This window comes from Xyrauchen texanus, chromosome 7, assembly GCF_025860055.1.
Source record: "Xyrauchen texanus isolate HMW12.3.18 chromosome 7, RBS_HiC_50CHRs, whole genome shotgun sequence".
Classification (NCBI taxonomy): Eukaryota; Metazoa; Chordata; class Actinopteri; order Cypriniformes; family Catostomidae; genus Xyrauchen; species Xyrauchen texanus.
The window spans coordinates 4,999,022-5,022,050 of record NC_068282.1 but is presented as its reverse complement, the minus strand read 5'-3'; the positions used below and the strand labels follow the sequence as shown (position 1 = coordinate 5,022,050).

General features: G+C 37.9%; 1 protein-coding gene across 2 annotated transcripts in view; it reads right to left on the bottom strand.

The window, feature by feature from the left end:
• The window catches only part of gnb1b (guanine nucleotide binding protein (G protein), beta polypeptide 1b), a 37,178-nt gene extending 17,911 nt beyond the window's left edge, over nt 1-19,267 (bottom strand). Inside the window, exon 1 of one of the 2 annotated variants that reach the window (XM_052130340.1) lies at nt 18,908-19,267. The gene's annotated coding sequence lies outside the window, so the exon portion shown is untranslated. The remainder of the gene's footprint in view (nt 1-18,907) is intronic. The other variant, XM_052130339.1, reaches the window with a different exon arrangement.
• Between the last annotated feature and the right edge of the window lie 3,762 nt (nt 19,268-23,029).

Below are 23,029 nucleotides of genomic sequence, written 5' to 3'. Positions count from 1 at the left end.
GAAAATAACCATTAAAGTGGTATATATTACTCGTGCATTTTATTGAAAGCAACAAGATGTGCGATAGCTCTGTGACTCGCAAAAGGCGGTTTAATTTTAGCACTTGTTCTAAATATCAAAGTAAATAGTACAATTAAAGGGTAACTAAACCCTAAACCAACTTTTTTTAGTTAATGATCTGTAAGAATGGGGCTTTATTAGTACTGGTCATTGATTCAAGTAATTTTTTTGACATTTGTGTATAAAGTGTTTTAATTCAACAATATGGTGTAATAACGTCTGAGTGCTGCCCTCTTAAGGTTGAACGGTGGCTACTGCAGTTGAATTGTCCTATTGGCTGTTTGCGGTACTTCGTGACGTAAGCAGGTTCCAGCTCACCACGCCCTTGGTACGAGCTACCACGCCCATGGCAGTATAAAAACCATCTTGTTTCGTCAAAACCACTGTAGCGAGTCAGGAGTTGGAATTGCGAGTATTGAAAACGATCAGGATAGAGTATTTTAGCATCTATTTAGCGAGCGAGATTTAACCATGGTTAACTTAAAATGCTATGTTGAAACTATGGTTATAGCAAAACGTGGTGATTTTTCAGTTGCTAAAATGTTGAAGTGTTTGTTACCAAATTAAGTATTCTTCCTTTGGATTTGGCAGTATTTTTTCTGAAGATAGCAAGAACCGAACCATACCGAAATTGTGACCCTAAAACGGTGATTCAAACCGAACTGTGAGAAAATGTAACCGTTACACCCCTAATTGTTACAGCGCAATAAAGCCAGAGTCTGTTTCATAAAAACTAAAACTCTGATTCTGATCAGAGATTCCTTTAATAAAATACAGTCACACTCTGAAACCTTTAAAGCCTGTTCGTTTTAATGTTGATTTAAAGCAAACTCACGAATGACAACACAGTCCTTCTAGGCCAGCTCTCATCCTATTAGCGTTCCCAACCCATAGCTGCATTTTCACACCCCTCTCTCTCTCTCTCCAGTGTCATTGACATAATCCTGGGACACGCTTGATTCAGCTCCTTCAAGCAAATCCAGTTAAGACTGGGGACAACGATTGTAAGAGCAGCACCTATCCTGCTGACCCAAATCCCTCATGCACTGAGACAAATGGCTGATGAAGGCAGCCGTTTTAATAGGCCACTGGAGTGTACGCATCTAATGCCGGAGAAAGGCAGCTAATGATGAGATTACTTTTAGAAGTACATGAAGAGAACGGAAAGGAAGGATATGCACACAGAGATGTGATGATTGACTTCAACAAAACGTTTCATGTTAATGCATAAATGTGGCATGTTCACGGTCATACCTACTGTGATAAACTCACACTATAATCCCTTTTAATTCGACATAAACAAGGCAAGCTACAATAGGAAACAGGAGGCAAATATATCAAAAGATGTGAGCGAGTTAACAAGTCCTAATAACATGTCCGTTGTATTAGTTTAAGTTCACACATAACAGACTCCTTTTCTTTAGAGTACTGGTACAAATAAAATCTCGGACCAGATTTATGAATTTATACATCACAAACTAAATCACTCTTACTTTTAAAATTTGTGCCATTAACTCAATTGATTTTGCTGTTCAAAATAGCCTGAAATGTACATAATGCAATGACAAACAATTCTAAAAATGGGACAGAATGGTTGACTAGCGATTGGTGAGGTCGAAGGAGTTTCTTGATTTTTTTTTTAAAAACAGCTGTGCATTAAAGGGGATCAAATTAAAGCGGCAACTTCTCGGTGAGGGTTGAAACTGTGCTGGCGCTAAAATGCTCTTGAGAAGTTGCGTCTCTAAATGAATCCCCTTTAAGATATCACAGCTTTAACCATCACAGCCCAGCTTGTGCCAAATCCATGTCTTGAACAATACATTTCCAAACAATTACTGCAGACTCCAAATACTTTTTAATTGCCGGTCGCGTCAACATAGACGTGCAAATAGATCTTTAACAGACAAGTTGAATCTTGCTAGAGTTTCAGCATCTAACTTTAAAAAAATTATAATGTTTAGGTTGCTGTGTTCTGCTCCATCCAGATGTTTATACATGAATGTCCTACATGAACGCCTAAACGAAACGCATCTAATTGGTGGGCATTGTGTTAAACCTGGTGCAAACACAGCGTTTCTTTAATGTACAAACAACCTCTAGATGCCAAACCCTTTAAAAAATAGGCTGCATTAGGTCCATGTGATCAGATGTTTTTCATAGGGATATATGGATGCCAAGTTAACATGGTAACTAACAGATATTCAGAGCATGTAGTCACAGAGCTATCCCAGCTCTGAATACAAGTGTATAGCTGTTAGATTATTAATATTGTGGGGGTACACCATGTAGCTCAAAACCAAAACTTTGAAGTTCCAAAAACACAAAGGTAGCGTAAAAGTAATCCATATGACTACAGTGGTTTAATTCATGTCTTCAATCTAATCAATTTTGGAACAGAAGAGACCAAAACGTAACTCCTTTTCACTGTACACCTTGAAATTGCGGTCTCCAGGCACGATCATGATTTAAATCCTGATTACACTTCCTAGTGATTGACACATGCGCAGAGACCTAGATGGTGCTTAGGAAGTGTAATCAAGCTTGAAACCATGATTGCCAAGGAGACTGCAGATGTTAAGCTTTCTAGTAAAAAAGTAGATGTATTTTGGTCTTTTCTCATCTAAAACCGATTAGACCACAGAAAATATGGATTAAAGCACAGGAGTCATATTGATTACTTTTATGTTGCTTTTTGGAGCTTTAAAGTTTTGGTCACCATTCCCTCGCATTATATGGACCTACAGAGCATTCTTCTAAAAATATGAATTTGTGTTCTGCAGAAAGGTCATACACATCTGGGGTGGCATTAGGATGACTAAATGAGAGAATTGTCATTTTTGTGTTTAATTGTCATTCCTTTACAAGGACTAAAACATTTTAAGAGACTAATCTTCTCAGAGAGAAAACCTCTTTTTGTGAACCTCGGAACTAATATAGCTTCCCATGATTGTATTAGCATATTAAGCTAAACATTACATTTTTCTTAAATTAAAAAATATATATAAATATTTTTTTTTAAAAGAAAATGCTTTTTCATAAGGGAGACCATTTACAAATCACTTGTCTAAAGAACAGTGATTTGTAATGGATCCCTACCACCACCTAGTCAATTTGAAAGAATATGTAGCTTGGCCCAAGATTATACGAAATGGTGAATGAATCAATTTAAAACACCCAACAACATTTCCCATTAGCCTGCTCTTTGTTGTCTTGAGATAAGCAAGATGAACGTAGGTTCAAGCCTGAACAAATCTGTCCAGAAGAACATTGATGATAAAGACAGAAGAGCTAAGAGAAATCATAACCATATGGGTGAGCTGAGGATCTTCAAGAAGCAAATCAATACACTTGTGTATATTAGAACTAAGAAATACAGAAGCCACACATATCCTTGTTACTCCCACATGTGGTCAAAGCATTATAATAGGAGCACTAAAAATGTAGTTGGATCCATTTCCTGTAATTGCCCTCTTGTGCTAATTGTGAAATAAATGATACCATGTTTGAAAAGTGAAAGCTGACAGTGTAAACTAAATACAGAGCAATAATGTAGGTATTTCACTGGGTAATCATTTAATAGTGTTTGACAGGTTTACAACATGCATAGCAGACATGTTATATCTGATGTAGCGAAATAATAGACAAGAAAATCTAAAACGTCCATTGTGAAGCAAACACATACAAGATAAAAATGCATCTGAAAAGGAAACCAAGGATTCAACTACAATTATTGCGCAAGATCAGGGCTGAGACCTTAAAAAAAAAGTTCATGTGCGGATATCTTACCTTACGTGGCTTGTACAAGGTGTTTGACAGCCAGAAAATGTTTCTTCTTTGTGATAGTCTTATCCTATTCTATACACTTGCTCCTTCCTTATTGGCTGACCTCTTAAATGGGCCTGCATCAAGACAATACTTCTAAGTCCTCTAATCTTGCTGATCAAAATGACATGGTTACAAGAGGTAATTCCCTCACCTTCAGTACTGTGCCATTGGTGTGGCCTACACTACTCAACCCAACATGAATACCACAACGGATGCAATGGTACTGAAATTGTGGCGGATACGATAGCCCACTTTTTTTTATGTTTTGCTCAATTCCAGATATGATGGCCAATAACAGTATCAATATCTTCCTAAACAGGCCCATTCCAATAATATTTTTTTTTTTAACATTGTAATGTACAAAAGAAAAGATCCACAATTATTTATTTTATGTAGGTCCTGATACAATTTTTTGAGTTTGAGTACTGATACTTCATTTTTGGTACTCGCCGATACAGAGCCCGACACCGGTTTTATTCAACAGTTTATTAAAATTTTCAAGCTGAAAGCTGATTTTATGGGCTTACAATATTGACCTAATAAGGCCAATGCCACTAATATTAAATGCAAAACTTTTTAATGCACAGCATAATTTCAATAATAGTTTATTTTGTTAAATAAAAATTCTGATCAAATGGTCTTCCCATATCTCCCCATGGGAGCTCTAATGCTAATCGTAAACATTTTCTGTGGAAAAAATGTGTACAGTTGAACTTGAGGGAAAAAAATACACATATTATTTGCTTTCAATAATGGCCTACTCAGGTCAAAGGCAATAATCTTAATTTGCAGAAGATAGTCTAATTGTTTATTTTCTTTGTAAATGTAGCATAGATACAAAGAAATTTGGCTTTAAAATGGGGTAAATCATTTTAAGTAAAAGTTCTTCCAAAAATGCAAATTCTCACATAAATTACTCATCCTCATGCCATTCAAGTTAAGTATGACTTTCTTCTGCAGAAAAAACCCCCAAAGATGTTTAGAAGAATATCTCAGCTCTGTAAATCCATACAATGCAAGTAAATGGGGTCCACAATTTTGAAGCTCCATAAAACACAAAGGCAGCATATAAGTCATTCAAAAGTCTCCAGTGGTTAAATCCATGTCTTCTGAAACAATCCAATCAGTATTGGGTGAGAACAAACCAAAATTAAAATTTCACTATGAATCTTGACATCAGCAGTCTCATTTCAAGCGCGATTACACTTTTTAGCGCCATCTAGCACTCTGCGCATGCGTCAAGCACTAGGAAGTGTAATTGAGATTGAAAATCAACATTGTGCCTAGAGACTGCAATGACAAGATGTACAGTGAAAAAGGAGTTATATTTTGGTCTGTTCTCACCCAAAATGGATTGGATTGCTTCAGAAGATGCATTAAATCACTTAAGTCATATGGGTTACTTTTATGCTGCCTTGTGTGTTTTGGAGCTTGAAAGTGTTGGGCCCCATTCACTTTACTATGGACCTACAGAGTGGAGATCTCTTATAAAAATATTTGTTTGTGTTCTGCAGAATTAAGAAACATCTGGGAATGGGATGAGGGTGAGTAAATAGCTGCATTTCCACTGTCAGGCCAAATGAGTGCGTGCCAGTACCAGTTACGTTCCCATTGTTACTTCGGGGGTTCATAGTGCCTCCTCTGGGCTTTCTTAGGGCCAACGGCCTGCCGATTACCCTTGGGCCGAACAAGGCCAACTGGAAATTGAGGCGGGTTTAATGACAAAGAGTTTAGCTGAACATCCCAGGTTATGTATACAGCGCAAAACAGTACAGGTTCAGGAAGAAATTAATAAAATAAATGCGGGCTCAGTACAAATCCGTTAAAACTCCCAAGAAATAACTTTCCATGGTTCGGTGAACATTCATTGATGGTGTGCTGGGACATCGTCCCGCTGATAGTGGAGAGACAACTCGGGACCATGTCAGTTACAGTCGGTGAGTTGTCAACTTCTCGCTGTATATATTCGATTTAAACTTGATATTCTAGATAACATGTCTCAGCTTCAACTTCCCTCTTGCTTTTGAAATGGGTGGGGTGTGACACTGGCACAGCAGCGGCATATGATTTGGGGCAACGCTGCAGAGTTATTGACCCGATGGAGGGAATGCAGATCCATTTGTCTTGTGGCTCGAGATCTGATGCTATTAGCCCCAGGCTGGCCAGTTGATAGCGGAAAAGTAGTTAATGAAAGAATTTTAATTTTTAGGTGAATTATTCTTTAAGGAAAAAAAGTGTAACAATGATTTTTCTCCCCAATTTGGAATGCCCAATCCCAGTGTGCTCTTGAGTCCTTGTGGTGGCATAGTGATTCACTTCAATCCAGGTGGCGGAGGACGAATCTCAGTTGCCTCCGCGTCTGAGAAAGTCAATCCATGCATCTTATCACGTGGCTTGTTGAGCGAGTTACCACAGAGACATGGTGCGTGTGGAGGCTTCATGCTATTCTCCACAGTATCTACGCACAACTCACCACGTGCCCCACTGAGAGGGAACAACATCACAGCAACAACGCGGAGGTTACACCATGTGACTCTACCCTCCCTAGCAACCAGGCCAATTTGGTTGTTTAGGACACCTGACTCAACATGTCCTGGATGCAAACTCGGGACTCCAGGTTTGGTAATCAGTGCCTTTCCTCACTGAGCTACCCAGACCCTAATCAGGATAACATCGAGGTGATAATTAAAAAAGCCAATACAATACAACTCCAAAAACAAACATGTGAGTTCATGGAGTACCAGCTCCACAGTCAACCATAAGATGGGTACAAATTATACCTTGACACGTTTTTACATTTAATAAAGCAACATTTTGTCGATGCAAGAAATATAAACATCTTGATTCTATTCCCAAAACAAACAGATTTTTTTTGGCTAAATACTACACCAAATAAATATATAAAAATAATAATAATGAAGCTTCACTTTGCATAACAGATTTCTCGCAGAACAAGCAGCAGCCTCTGACAGAGTCAACCTTCGGATCCTAATTTCCACCCCATCTACTCTGGGCATCACAGGAACTGTACTTGACAGGTTTAATTCCTAGGTCTTTCAAGGTAGCCTGGAGAGGTGATGTGTCCAAGTCACATCAGCTACTTACTGGGGTACCTCAGGGCTCAGTGCTTGGGCCACTTCTCTTCTCTATATACACATCATCACTGGGACTCATCATTCAAGCACATGGGTTCTCCAACCACTGCTACGCAGATGACGCAGCTCTTTCCAGCCAAAGGACAACCATCAACGACTGCTTGAATCTCAGCCTGTTTGGCAGACATCTTGGCCTAGATGAAGGAACTCCACCTGCAACTTAACCTAGTGATGACTGAGCTCCTCATCTTTCCAGCCAACCCTGCTGTTGAACACAACAATCACCATTCAGCTGGGTTGAACTAAAATAATGCCTTCCCCAGAAATCTAGGGGTAACCATCAAGAAACAACTCACAGACCACATCTCAAAGACCACAATATCAGGAAAATAAGACCTTTGCCACACAACTTCTTGTTCAGTCGCTGGTCATAACTAGACTGGACTACTGTAACGCTCTCATTGCAGGTCTCCCTGCATGTGCAATTAGGCTCCTGCAAATGATACAGAATGCAGCAGCATGTCTGGTCTTTAATGAACCAAAGAGTGCGCATGTTACACCACACCTTGCCTCTCTTCACTGGCTGCCGGTTGATGCACGCATCAAACTCAAGGCTCTGATGCTGGCATACAAAAGTCACTGGGTCTGCTCCAGCTTACCTACAATAATTTCTGCAGAGCTACGTTCCCACAAGAATACTGCAGTCGGCTAATGAGTGCGACTTCTTGTACCAACACAGAGGCACCAAAACACTTTCCCGGACTTTTGGTTTCACTGTACCATGTTGGTGGAATGAACTCACTCTCTGTCTTCAAAAAATGGCTAAAAACATTTTCATGAGCACTTAACCATTCACTAATAAAATAATTATATATATTCTTGATGCACTCTAATCTGTCTTGGATATTACTATTCTGATGCTAGTGAAACTTTGTAATGCAGCACATTTCATACCACTGTACCCTTAAGATGAATAGCTTATGATGTATTATTCCTATTTTGTAATTCGCTTTGGATAGAAGCATCTGCCAAATGAATAAATGTATATATTCTGCATGAAAGGCCAGGCAAAAAACTCTTTAGAATCAAAACAAAGTTACCACATCATCATTATACTGTTGGGCTTTCCGAAACATCAAATATTAACAATATAATCTAGATAATTCTGCTGACGATGTAAAAGACCAATATTGTGAATATTGCGATGACATTAATGTGCTTTCATTTGGCCATTAAGTTTCATAAAGAGCGCATCAGTAGACCAATTTCACGATCCTTCAGGGCTGCACAACTCATCAAAATAACATCAAAATGCCAAGTTGGTCATATGTGATTATTAATCCACAAAAGGCTGTGATTTAAAGACAGATAAATATGGTCTGTGTGTGATTCAGAACAAACCAGTGATGCACTGATCTATGTGCACATGCATTAGTAACAGATACAAGTCATTATACAAATCTACAAACGCGGAACAGAAAAGGAGATAACAGCATTTCTGGAAATGCAGAATATTGTAAACTGTCAAATACACAGCCTTTTCTGTGTCAAAATAAAAGCTCAGTGTGAAGTGCAAGTAAATACAACAGCACTTTCGGTGTCAAAATAAAAGCTCCCAGGTGAAGATGAAGTAAACAGAACAGAAATATATTACTATTGTATAACGCAAATCTAATAGTCAGAATAATAATGATAATTCAGCATTATATTATAATAATCAACCTGACGTGTCCCATAATAATAATTTTGTATTTTGCAATGTTCAACTGGGGCTTAAAAAATAAGTTAGTGAAGTAGCTTTGCACAGTAAAAACATCTGAAGTTAAATAATGCTTTTTATTAAGCTACTATGTATCAGTGTGTATGAAATTTAAATATGAAGTGCACATCAATAAAAATGACTGAATTTAATTCACCCTTACTTTGTTTATTTAATGAAAAACTAATTATTAGATTTTTAATGTCTTTAAAATATTTAATCTACATGGTTACAATAGCGGTTTTGATGAAATTATGGTTCCTCTGATAAAAACAAACAAACAAACAAACAAAAAACTAAACACTTGAGCAATTTTTAATCAAATACATAAATATCGAATGTTGTCAATATGCTGAAAAATAGAAATATAATTTAAGACATATTGCCCAGCCCTATTATAATGTATGTGCATGCAGAGCTCAATCTCACCTTCTCAACAAACACTTGATCAGTCAGCTGACCGCAGTACAAAAAGAGAGCTTTGAGAAATGGCCTAAAGAAGCTACAGGCTGCATATTCTCAGGTCACTTTAAGGCAACTCTTTCTTAGATAGCTAGGAGAAAACTTTCAGTTAACCAAAATCTTGTACATCAAGAATTTAGGTAAAAATGCATATTTTTGTATGGAAGGTATGTTTCTTAGATGCAGTATATTATGTCAAATGCCCATTAAAACATTGTATGTGATCATTTAAATCCCCGAAAAACAGAACTTTAGCCCATAAACACAAATACCTCCAATTGTTAGCGGATGATGTGGCTTATTAAGCATTAACAGATGAAACATAATATATATATTTTGTCAAAGCTGGATCATAGAAAAGACAGTAACCAGCACTATCGCTATCCAAGCCTGTAATCCTAAAAGCTCAAATCCACACACAGTAAGTCTGTAATCCTGCTCAGCATCACTCATGGAAAAACAGCTGTCCAAAGCCGGGTTGCGGTCTAAGAATTTGGTATCTATCCTTAAAGAGCCCATATTTTTAATCCAAAAATAACTTCTAGTATCCTAGAGACAATCATTTGGCTTGTAGGGCTTAATTGCGCAACCCAATGATATAGACTTGTATCATTTACGCAAACAAATCCAGAAGACAAATAAAGCCTGCTATACACTCTAGGATTATTACAGTTCTTTAGAATTGTGGCTTGTCAGACTGAACAATATGAACGCATTAATTTCGCCATGGCACACTGAGGGTCATTATGTCAGACTGTACAATACACATCATAGCCTGTGGTCCCCATCGTCCCGATCAGTGAATGTGATTCACGTTACAGGAGTGTTGCGGAATAGGAGGATCTTTGTTGACATCTTTGTACGCATGCGCGAGTGGTTGTGTGGCAACAAAACAAACAGTATGGCGGGCTGTAAAGACACGACGAGCACTTTCAAGAGAGTTAGCGGGCGAAATCCACAATATATAAGCACTTTAACATCTGAAGACCGGAGGAGGTTTGGAGAGAAGCTCAAAATTTGTATTGGTGACAAAATCGAAGTTATTCAAAGGCCATATGAGATCTGGGATGACAAAAAACGTTGGTCCGACTCGCCCGTTTCTTGGCCACCAGTCTGCTGGGGAGACATTTATTCTTATTTAATAGAAACCCCTGGACCCTTCACTCATGAAAGATTAAAGGCTTTCAAAAGTCTGGAGGCCTATGATTATTTTGTTTCTCAAAAAGTTGGGCCGATCTTTTCTGCCAAACAGAAAGCAGTGATCGTGCTAAAAACAGAGGTTAGACCTGGCCAAGCAGAGTCACAGCGTGATTCGCATCTTCCGTGGGTGATCGCCAAAGAGAACGGCGAAATAATCACTGCTCACTGCGACTGCAAAGCCGGGTAAGTCTTCATTGATCAGTGTTCTTATTTATTTATTGAAAATGTAGTGACTGTTGTACCAATTCAATTGTGTTCAGTGTGAGACTTTCAATGGCGTCTGTACTATGGTGAAAATTTGTATATCACAGCTTACACATTTCTCCTTCTTTCAAATCCAGTCTTGGAGAAACATGCAGTCATGTAGCAGCTTTAATGTTTAAAGTAGAAGCAGCTGTCAGGATAGGACTTACAAATGCTGCATGTACTAGGTTCAATCGCGTAATTGCACGCAACCATTTCTTTCGTTTTTCGCGATCCTTTTCGGAGGGAATTCGAAAAAACTTTTTATCAGGCCCCCAACGAGCCGTACAATCGACCACACAGCAAGAGTGAACCATCCTCTTCTCTAAATCATCCTCCAAACGTGCAAAACAATAAAATTACAGGTATCTAGCGGTGTTTCCTGCCACACGATTCCCATGATGCAACGCGACAAACATAAACAATGACGTCACAAAAGATCCGCCTATAGAAGCGAAATGGCGAGATTTGCCCGCCCCGGAGGTTCATTTTTATTTTTTATTAAAGTTAGGACATCAACATTTACGTTGCTCTAATACCACTCCATCCCGAGCATAGGCTAACATATAAAAAGATAGATGGATTTTGTCAAATAGGCCTATAATAAGCCTGATCACAAATACAAAAAATGATGTTGAGAATGAATGCCAGTGGGGGAAGTAATTATGGAGTAATACATGTGCCACAATTTGTGTAATAGATGAAATTGAGTGCTAACATATTTTGTATGAACAAGATGATATTTTGAGTGCACAAAAAGTTCTTCGGCACGCACTTGAACTCAGTATATTCTTGCAAAGATAAATACACTTACAACGGAAGTGAAAGGGTCCAATTTATTTAGGGTTTAAAAAGGCAGAAATTTGAAGCTTATAATTTTATAAAACCACTTCAATTATTTAATCTTTTAAAACTCATGTTATTTGAGCTGTAAAGTTGTTTAAATTGTCATATTCGAGTTTTAAGGTTTATTGATATTAAGGCTGCTCAATTATGGCAAAAATCTTAATCACTTTTTGTTTTTTAAAATGTGTCTTTTTAACAGTGGATTTCCTTTAACTTGAAATGTAAAGAAAAGCCTCCCTCACCATCATCTACAGCAGGGGTGCTCACATTTCTATGGAATGAGATATACTTTTTCATCATGTCATTGCAGCTAGATCTACCATGTTCAATAAAGCCTATACATTATCACAATACCAAACTTTCAGTAGTCAGTAGTGAAATGTGAAGATTCTCAATACCAGCTTTAACACCGCACGCAACAAATAATAACACTAACCAATATGTTCATTATGGAAGAATGGTTTCAAGTTCTGAAGAAATTATTTAAGACTAGTAAACAGTCAGTAATAAAATAACAATAAAACACCAATGAATTGAAATAGATTATAAATAATAAAACAAAAAATACAAATGAAGAAAATTAAGTACTTTTTTTCCTAAAAGTACTAAAAGCTTTTAACGGCAGTTTCAAGGATTCAAGTAAACATTCTGAATGAAATGCAACATACAACTACAACTGGTCTTTACTGTATGATTATAATACATTAATACTTTTTAAAGCTACTGAAGTTACCCAGTCAAGGGCAGTAAGTGTTTTCTCGTTTGATTATTGACACACTAGAAGAGCAGCATGTCTATTAGCTTACATTTATACTTACTAGTGTTGTCACGATACTAGAATTTCTTACTTCGATACGATACCTTGAAAAATATCGATATTCGATACCATTTTCGATACCACGGAGAAAAACAACTGCCACTATATTAAGGGGGTAGAACTAAGTCTAGAACATGACAATGAGGTATATTTTACATGAACAAAATGTCCAGAGGTAGTGCACTTGTTCAAAAGCCTCTCAGATTGCCATACATTCAAAAACCAATAAAGTGCAAGTAAATAAAAAGTGCAATCTTTTGTATTTCCAAGTCAAATCAAATCCAATCTCAATGTCAACAAAAGATACTTAAACGTCAAGAGGGGGGGGGGGTGTTGGGGTTGACTAGCTTTCATAAGGTCTCTCGCTCTCTCCCTCTCTGCCGTGCGCGCGCTATGTATGTTGTGCGCGCGCTATCTATGTTATGCGCGCAGTATGTTCTGTCTCGCATGTGCGCTATAGTTTCCGGGAGATTTGAACTAATTTGCAGGCATCAGGGAGAAGCTATCAATATTCGGGACACTCCCGGAACTTCCGGGAGACTTGGGATGTCTGGCTTCATATCAAAAATATTTCCAGATAGCACTCCTGCTGTGTTCTTTATCAACCAAAACTGGTCGCGGGGGCGCCGCATGCACTCGCCATCTTTACATTCACTTCACTTTTGCTATTTAACCAGAGCGAATGAGACGAGTGCGTGTGTGTGTGTGTGTGTGGTGTTTGTCAACGCGCCTTTGGAGAGAAGTGAAAGTGACAGCTAGGCTAGTATCGATACTTCGGGAAATTAGTATTGGTACCGTTCAGATATTTTAGTATCGATATTTATCGAAATATCGATATTTTTGACAACACTAATACTTACAAGTCCGACATTTTAATACAAATCTGCTTTTTTTCTCCGCCGTTTTCGTTCACTTTAGACATCACTCTCTGTGTTTAAATGAATACCTCACCAAGACGGGCATTTTGGCATGTATTTGACAGTTCAGGTGGGCATTGGCGAGAGTCTTTTCAGCATGCATACATACGCCGCCTGTCAATCAATCAGGGCGCAGCGGTTACTAGATTGTTAGCGAATTATAAAATTACGTGCTCTGGATTACTTTCAACAGCAGAATAAGAATATGAACTTTCTAATAAGTGACATAGGTCTAGTAAGAATATGAACTTTCTAATAAGTGACATAGGTCTAGTCTATCACAAATATAACAAGTTATTTTTTCGTTATTGACGTTGTAATCAGTCTGCTTGTCCGGTCGTGTAAGTAAAATTCTTTCACTTGCCCCTTCAAAGTGTTAATGTCGAGCCCTGATTAAATATTGTATTCAACATTCTCTGCATTATAGCTCTTAAAGTATATGTATGTGGTTTTAAATTAGTTTAAGATATTATCTTTGAAAACAAGCCAAACAAATACTAAATCAAAAATGTATTTTGTTCCAGTGTATAATGGGCTAAGACTACTCTCTCACCTTTATGTTCACATCAATCCATCTTTACCTCTCAAAAAACAAACATTCTCTTCTTAATAGAGCAGCCTGTCGCCGATTTTCTTCATGATAAGATACACGCAGTGAGCGTGCCACATGTATTATGATTCACTACATCGTGAGCCATCACGTTATAATCTAGCTGTCGCAAACGCATGTGAGTGACAAGTGTCCCTGTGCCAGAGTGTGCATCAGCCGGGAGAAGATTCAATCTCTTCCCCGGTAACTTTGTGCAACTTATAGTCGTGGTGCTGACCGCAAAGAAATTCCAGTTTCTGAATTTATTTTCATAACCCACTTCCTTATTATTTTAACTTTAATAAAGGATGCTTTAAAAGGTAGAACGCCAGGGTGTTTCATTGCGAAATGGAATGCGGCAAATTAATAGTTTCATCTCGATTATCTTGTTTTCATAAACGCTAAAATCGTAATTGAACATAAAATTTGATTAATCACCCAGCCCTAGTTGATATTACATCGTCATGGCAACGAAGTTGTAACATTGGCTATAACTTTACACAGAAAAGATTAGTAAGTGATTGTATCACACTAATATCATGTTTATGTCTTGTGGCTGCTATACATTTGAAACAGTGAGTATTTTATCAATCAAAAATTGGCCCCATTCACTTCTATTGTAGGAGCCGACTGGACCCCAGATTTTTGCTTTTTTTAAAGAAAAGGAGGGATGAGCCGATTAATTTTTTAACAGCTGCATAAATAGATGTCAACATGAAAATAAAAAGGACATTGAGAAACTCCATTATCTGAACAGAAATCAATTTTGCCATCACTTCCCACCACTTATCAGCTTCCAAGGCGCCTAATGGGAAACAAACTGATGCCTTGAGTTACTCAAGTAACCCACAATAACAAAAATAAATAGACAGCTTATTCAAACACTGAATGCAAAATTGAACCTAAACAAAAAGCAGATATTTAAGACATTCAGGTGCATTTTCTTTCTAATAAAAGCACTGAAAAGTGGACTAGTAGCATCATTTATATGGGCTATATCAAATTAAAAGTCCAGAAATTAATATTGTTCTGGGTATAATCTATACGACATTGTATTTTAACCTCTTTCTAATGGACATCAACTTCAATAAACTTAAATTAACCATGTCTTATGGACAAGCGCGTGACGTTTTCCTGCCTTTGAAAACAATTAAAACAATATTCGCAATACTGCATATTAATAAATCATAATTGCATACCTAAACGAAACGTGTTTGTAAACATGCTCTTCGAGATAAATGACCAAAAATCTCCACAAATTCACTACGTGAAGTGCAGAGCATTTTACGCTCCGTCAATTCGAAAAGGCGAATGATTTGATCAGTAGGGCTAGATGGATCGATCCTAAAGTATATACTGATACTTCGATACTGGTGTTTAGATGAAAATATCGATACTAAGACCCCATTTCCACCTGGGATTACGATGCGTCTCGGGTGATCCGATCACATGTTGTAAGGTGAGACACATCGCTGTTTACACCTGGTCACTTAAATGCATCTCCTGTGGCAACTCGATTGGATGGTTATTTCCTTTTAAAGCTGCTCATAAACACAAAGTTTTAACTCTTGTTTAAGCACAGCGGTTGATTGACAGGTGAGGGGCTTCACATTCGGACACATGCGTTTTTGACCACATTTGTATGTGGTTTTTGTGATCTGATCACAAAACGTTTTATACCCTGTTTAGACCTTTAAAGGGGTTTAGGGCTGACCACATGTGATCAGATCACCCGAATCACATCTTATGCTGCCTTCACGTGCTATCATAATTATCGTAAACGCGAGTTTTCCCCTCAAGTTGCACATGTATGACCCCTCAAGCCGTAATTGGGCAATTCCAGCATTACAGACGTGATATTTGCAGGGAAAACTTCAAATTTAACATCACATTTAAAGTACTCCTGACCGATATATTGAACCAGTTGAATGAATAACCATAGACACCTGCTGATAAAGTCCAGACGTCAGAAAATGTTCAGTCTAAACAAGTTTTCTTCCACTCAGCAATATTAGATTATGTTGATTATATTACAATACAAAATCGCAAAGTTTGTTAAAACGGTCCCTTCCCAAATGCTAGCTATAAATGCAGAAGCTTAAAATAAATCACAGATCAAAGCAATAGTCAGTGATGTGTCAGAATCATCATCGTAAAGAACGAGCAGTGGAGGATTATGACGCTTTCATTGACATACATATGATTTGATATGAAGTGTCCGTAATGGTCACATCCATAACGCATATTTATAAGTGCTTCAAGTAATGAAGGGAGACCATTTACTCATCATACTTTACATAAACATAAGTCAGCTTTGTACAGAAAGTATCAACTTATTTGAATGAATATTGCTTGAGTGATGTAAACTCAACCTCTAAAACGTAACTGACGTGACACAGCATGGCTGTTTGAAAAAGTTGTTTTAGAAATCGTGCACCCTCATGTGAGGTGGATGTCATTTCTGATTTATTTTTATTTTATAAAATACATTAAAGCACTATATTACAGTAAAATATAGATGTAAATTAACAATTTAAAAGAAGTTCTGTGCCTTTGCTTAAAACTTTAGACATTTTCATGGAATTGCTCAATTATGACTGAAACTCTGAAATAATTTTAGAACCTGAGTTTACAAGATGGGAGGAGTCCTAAACTTTCAACAAGGCGGAGGGGAGTGCAGTTTCTGTAGAGAATGACAGGTTTTATTCTTTCTTTCTTTTTTTTTTTTAAATACAGCTCATTGTTAACACTTACGGTTTTGGTCATATTTATGTATATCAGCAACAATTGTATGCATTTAATAAATTTTTACTCCATTATCGTCAGCAAGCTGAGTAATATTTTTTTATGGTGTCAAAATTAAAGTTCCTCGAGAAATATAAATTAATTAACGTTTTTCCGACAACAAAGCACTTGAACGCGACATACTCGGTATTACCGGTTCAGGAGTGGGAAGCAGGATAATTCCACATACCAGGTGGTGTTAACGTTTATACTAAAGTCTTTTTTTTATTATTATTTATTTACCATGAAAACTATTGCATTACATAAGATTTAAAGATTTAAAAATGAACAATTTAAGCAAATATTTGCAACTTCGCAGACACCACTCTGTCATAGTTTGCATTAATTATAAATGTAATGTTTGAAATACCTAATGTTGTTTTTGATTGTCTGATTAAACAGGGATTTTCTCTTTTCATTCACAACTACATATTTCCTTAAGGCAATATTTATCTCCATTAGCTTGGCTTCTGTCTCGAGTTGATTTAAAATCTAAAGATTGTTAATGCTAACAAAAAATGTATGCAACTTGTTTTTCAAGTTTTAAATATAACGTAAAATGGCCAAAATTACCCATTTAATTTTCAGAAATAATAAACACAAAATGTCCAGTATCGATATCGGCAGTATTGGCCTTGATAGTACTTGCTTTCGGATTGAAAAGAAAAGTGGCATCGACACACCTATTTATCGGTATTTTAAACGGTAATACGATGCAACAACAATCCGACTGCTTTCCCATAAAAATACCTCCCCTAGTGTGGGCTGTTATTATACACTGCCTATATAAAACGAAAGCTTTTATTAGAAAATAGGCCAAAGTTTGTATCGTGATATAAAGGAGCAAGCCTCGTTTTTACAACACATCACGGTGTTTATATAGTAACAGTGTATTTTCGCCGTCTTTACAGCGGGCTAAATCAATAGCATTGTGATATCAGTGCGGAGAGGGAAGCATGAGAAATGCTCTACAATCGCCATCTTGTTATTTGGTCCCACATTGAAGAATTCACTGATTCCCCTTTTTATTCATGAACGGTGTCCCTTTATCTAAATGCAAGCGAAGAGGATGGCATACTCGATCGGTTGGGGGGAAAAGGAGGGGGTGGCTCAACACATTTATCCCGTAGCCTATCCCCCCCGCCCAATCCCTTAATAGTGGCCTCAATCCAGAGCTGCTCGCCCGTTCTTAAAATATTCCAGCAGCGATAATAAAGAACATCAAGCTCCATTCATTCCGCGTAGCTGGAGAGCTGCTGCGCCTTTGGTGCATTACTGTTGGCCGGATCGCATAGGCAGATTTGGGAGGATCGTTGTGGTGGAGCATCAGCGAGATGTCGGAAAGCGAGGCAGTGCAACTAGATACCTGAACGGCATAGCCTTTCAAATGGAGACTTCTAAAGGAAATCCAATTACCTTATTATAAAGAGTTGTTAAAGGCAACGGTGCAAGCTTAATTCAATACAGAACCACCACTTAAGCTAACAACAAAGCTAAGTCGCTTAAATGCATACTGGATTTTCAAGTAAGGCCATTTGGATTCATATTATGAACCCACACTTGATATAATCACGCTAAAATAGCTTGTAATGCCCAGCCAGATGGTGCAGACCGTAACCCACATTCATTCCCGATGGATTTTGCCCGCTTGGTCGCTAAGCATATTTGCAGGGAGAACAAATAAATGACTCATCTTTATTTACCGACAGCAATTCGATCAATGTTCACTTCAAGCCCACGGTAATGTGTCAACCTGCGTTTTGTGATAAAAAAAAAAAAAAAATCCTCGATTCTGTACAAGCACAAGAGGAAGGCCTAGTTGTGTTGCAAAGCCAGAAGCTCCGCTAATTAGCCAGATAGCTTACCAAAACTATCATACCCCTAATATCGTCAAAATACCCTTAACATTACTTTAAAGCCACCATAACCACAATATACGTGAATCAACCCCAATTCAACGCAAGTAATTGGTTCAATTTCCGAGATAGCAGCGATTTTAAATGCTAGCAAGTTGACTCGCACAAAACGGCCTCAAGTGAAGTGGGTCGACATTATTAACGCTTATAAGAATACACAAGCGACTAAGTGCACTAAAAAGTCACATTAGAACCAAACAGTCCTACATAACTGTTCTAAACTACAGTATTTCGTCAATTTGCCTGCCATTGCTGTGCATGTAAATCGCTCGGCTAGCCGCTACCTGCGCCTCACCCCAACCCCCCTTCATTCTCAATGGTGGCTAACATTTTAACCAACAAATACACCAGTTTACAAATACAACACATATAATATACACACTGTGTGCCATACCTGTTCTCAGTCGTAGATGGCCTTTGTTTATATGGCATTGACCGAAAAAAACGATGGTGTTGCTGTCAAATCCACGCATCAACGAACAAGACGAGCGCTTCTCAAACGAGTCCACTTTTTCAGCGATATAACTCGCTCCGACGGGCAGGAAATGAGCCTGTGAACGTCGAGGAAGAAGCGGATATCTCAACTGCGATTGAAAAGGGCAGTCATGGAGGTCCGTTTGGAGACTTTGGTCAACGTATAAGTCCGTCGGTGGCCACTTCCCGTTGCCTTCCTTAAAGGAGCGCTTCTCTCTAGTGCAGCTCTCATCCGGCCATCAGACGGAGAGATGGGCGCGGTAACCCTGCAATCAGCCCTGGGAAACCCCACACCGCAGCGAGAGAACGAGCGGCGCTCTTACGCTGGAGTGGAATTGAACGAGTGACAGAAATGTTTCATATAGCCAGTTTAGCATTTTTGTTTAACACAAATGTAAACTTTATTTATGTTTTTTTTTTATTTATTTTTTTTATCAACTTTATTCACAATATACAACGGACATAATGCATCAAGACATTCAGACTAGGCAAGGCAAGTTTATTTAAATAGCACATTTCATACACAATGGCAATTCAAAGTGCTTTAAATAGCCTATACATTTTCAAGAAAATACAAGATATATAAAAAATGAAAACCAATTAAGGCCATAAAATAAGAATAAAAAGCAATAACGCATTGATAAAAAGTTATATTAAAAAATTGAATTTCTTTTCCTTTCATTTTAGTCTCAAAGACAGAGCTCAGTGTACAAGAAAATAAAAGAAAAATGAATATCTAATTTGATCTTAAAGTATCTGCTATCTATCATTTCCTAAACTCGGGGCACCCCTGTCTGAATGGAGACACCAAGAGAGATGAGGTTTTCAGACTATTCTTCTGCAGATGTCTCTGATGTCACAAGGACATCCTCACATTCTTATCAAGCTACCACTACATCGGGGGCCTCGTTAGCTTAGTTTACAATGACTACCACCCCTGGAGTCATGAGATCGAATCCAGGGTGTGCTTAGTGATTCCAGCCAGGTGTCCTTAGCAACCAAATTGGCCCGGTTACTAGGGAGGGTGGAGTCGCATGGGGTAACCACCTTGTGGTCGCAATTAGTGGTTCTCACTCTCAATGGGGTGCGTGGATTGCGAAGAGTAGCATGAGTCTCCACATGCTGTGAGTCTCCGCGGTGTCATGCACAGTGAGCCATGTGATAAGATGCACGGATTGACAGTCTCGGAAGCGGAGGCAACTGACTGAGACTTGCCTTCCGCCACCCGGATTTAGGGGAGTAACCGCGCCACCACGAGGACTTACTAAGTAGTGGGAATCGGGCATTCCAAATTGGGAGAAAAGGGGATAAAAAAAGAAAGAAAACAAAAAGATACCACTACATCCAGGTCTGCTAGATTCTTAATAAAAACTCCAAGTGAGGTCTAGAACATAAGCGTGGACTGTCTGAACTCTCTTAGGCCTCTTTTATTCAGGTACTAACAGCAGCTCCTCACTCAATCTCTCCACCAGACAGTCCCTAACAAAATAATAAAATCTACCTATCTTATTTTTGTTGGTTGATCAACTTTACATTGATAAAATTTCCTGCATTCTTCCACCATAAGCTGTAGGGGGCGACAGCTGGGTCCTCAGTATGGGTATTGAAGAATTAAAACTCAGAGTCAGGTTTTGCAATAATCAAATGAGAGAGAGTTTACCGATTTTTCTCTGTAGGTTCAATAGGCATCACAAGTCGATGAGATACAAAATAATTCAAATGAAAGAAAGACAAAAGCAAATTGCTTCAGTGAAATCAATAAGTGCAGCACAGTGCTCAGTGAATAAATGCACAATTAAACAGATGTGTTTTCAGTCTGGATTTAAATGTGGCTACTGTTGGGGCACATCTAACCTCTTCTGGAAGATGGTTCCAGCTGCGGGTGGCATAATCGCTAAACGCTGTCTCACCTTGTTTTGAGTGAACCCTCTGTATGTCTAACTGACTTGATCCTAATGATCTGAGGGGTCTGTTAGGTTTATATTCAACAAGCATATCTGAAATGTATTTAGGTCCTAGGCTATTCAGCGATTTATAAACGAGTAAGAGTACTTTAAAATCAATTCTAAATGTGTCTGGAAGCCAGTGTAAAGACCTGAGGACTGGAGTAATATGCTCTGATTTGTTGGTTTGTGTAAGAATACTGGCAGTGGCATTCTGAATGAGCTGCAGGTGTATAATGCTCTTTTTGGGAAGGCCGGTGAGGAGTCCATTGCAGTAGTCCACCCTACTGGTGATGAATGCATGAACAAGTTTCTCTAAGGCTTGACTGGATAAAAAAACATCTAATTCTGGCTATATATTTTTTTTTTAGATGATAGTATGCTGATTTAGTTATTGCTTTGATGTGACTACTGAAACTAAGATCTGACTCTAAAATGACTCCAAGATTTCTTACTTGATTTTTTTTGTCTTTAGACTCTTGGAATCAAGGTAGCCTATGTATTCACCTTGGGAATTTTCCCTTTTTTTTGCCAAATACAATGACCTCTTTCTTGTCGTTGTTTAACTTAAGGACGTTTTGGCACATCCAGCTGTTAATGTCATCAATGCACTGGCACAGAGAGTCCCCAGGAGAAACCCAAACTGTACCTTTGGACTAGAATTTCACAGATAATTGTGACATGATGGTACCATGGTGATGCCATGTAAATACCATGTTACATAAATATGTGAATTAATCAGTGCAATGGTTTAAAGTGTGTACTTCCATTGAAATACACAAGAAGCTCTTTGGAAAATTCTCAAATCACACTGAGATAACATGGATTATCAGGCTGTGCACAAACTGTGCCAGCTCACGTGCATGCTGTCATTAAAGCAAAAGGGTGACAAGCCAAATGCTAAGACATTTTGAAATGCATGTTAATATTTCAATGGAACTTTTCACAGGTTTTTTTTTATGTTGTTAATGCACTTTATGTTTTGAATATCTTACTTAATTAGAAATATATTGACTAGTTGTCTCAGACATTTGTACACCACTGTATATGAAAGTACCATGAGTGTTGTTTACACTTATGTCATGTAATTAAGGATTATATATTTACTCTCTAAACATGCTAGACAGTTAATTTGAGAGCAGTTTGGCTTGTGTTTCACAAACAGACATATAAGAGGATTAGGAAGGATAAGCATTGACCCATTGTCACCATTAGGGGTCACCGTTGGACAATACAATATTTTTAATGGCATATGGACGACGCCATCTGCTGGTCGATTGAATGAACACACGGTAGTGATATTTTAATATTTGTTACAAAACATTAGGCACCGGATGTGCTTTACGGTGCAGAACGCTGGTTGTCACACGTGACATATCTCATAAAATATCAAGTTTGAGTCAAAAGACTAATTACACAAATGTTTAATTTCACCAGCAGTATTATTTGTATTATGTTGGTTTCAAACATGTCTTATATTAGGTTATTTTGTGTGGATTCATCCTCCAAATATTCCAACATACTCATGTTTTTGTAATAGGTCTTAATAAATAAAGGTAAATAAGTGAACACAATAAAACCACAATGGCACATATTAAGCAAAGGCCAACTATATAAGAAAACAGATTTAAACAAAAAAGGAAAAATGTGCTCTAAGGACAATGGCTAATGGGTTCATGGCAGTTTGGGGCAAGTTGTCACTGTTTTGTTGACATTTTTAAATAAAATATTCAAAAAATAAAATTGACTTTCATTAATAAAATCACCCTAAGAGATATTTACTGGAATAAAAAGTGACAACTTGCCCCAGTCACCCCTAATTATGTGCACTTTATGTTCCTGTGAATGAGCATTAAACTTATTTATTTAAAAAAAAAAAAATCAAAATAGTTATTCAACAGAATTATCATTGGGTCATGATGAAAATATGGTGATAAACATGTCCCTTGACATTTCAGTCATGAAAAAAATGCCTCACAGCAAAAAGGTCCTGGGTTTGAGTCCTGTGTTTACTGGGCCTCTCTGTGTGAATTTGCATGTTCTCCCTGTGTTTGTGAGGGACAGTCCAAAAAGACATGCAGGTTAAATTAATGGCAAGA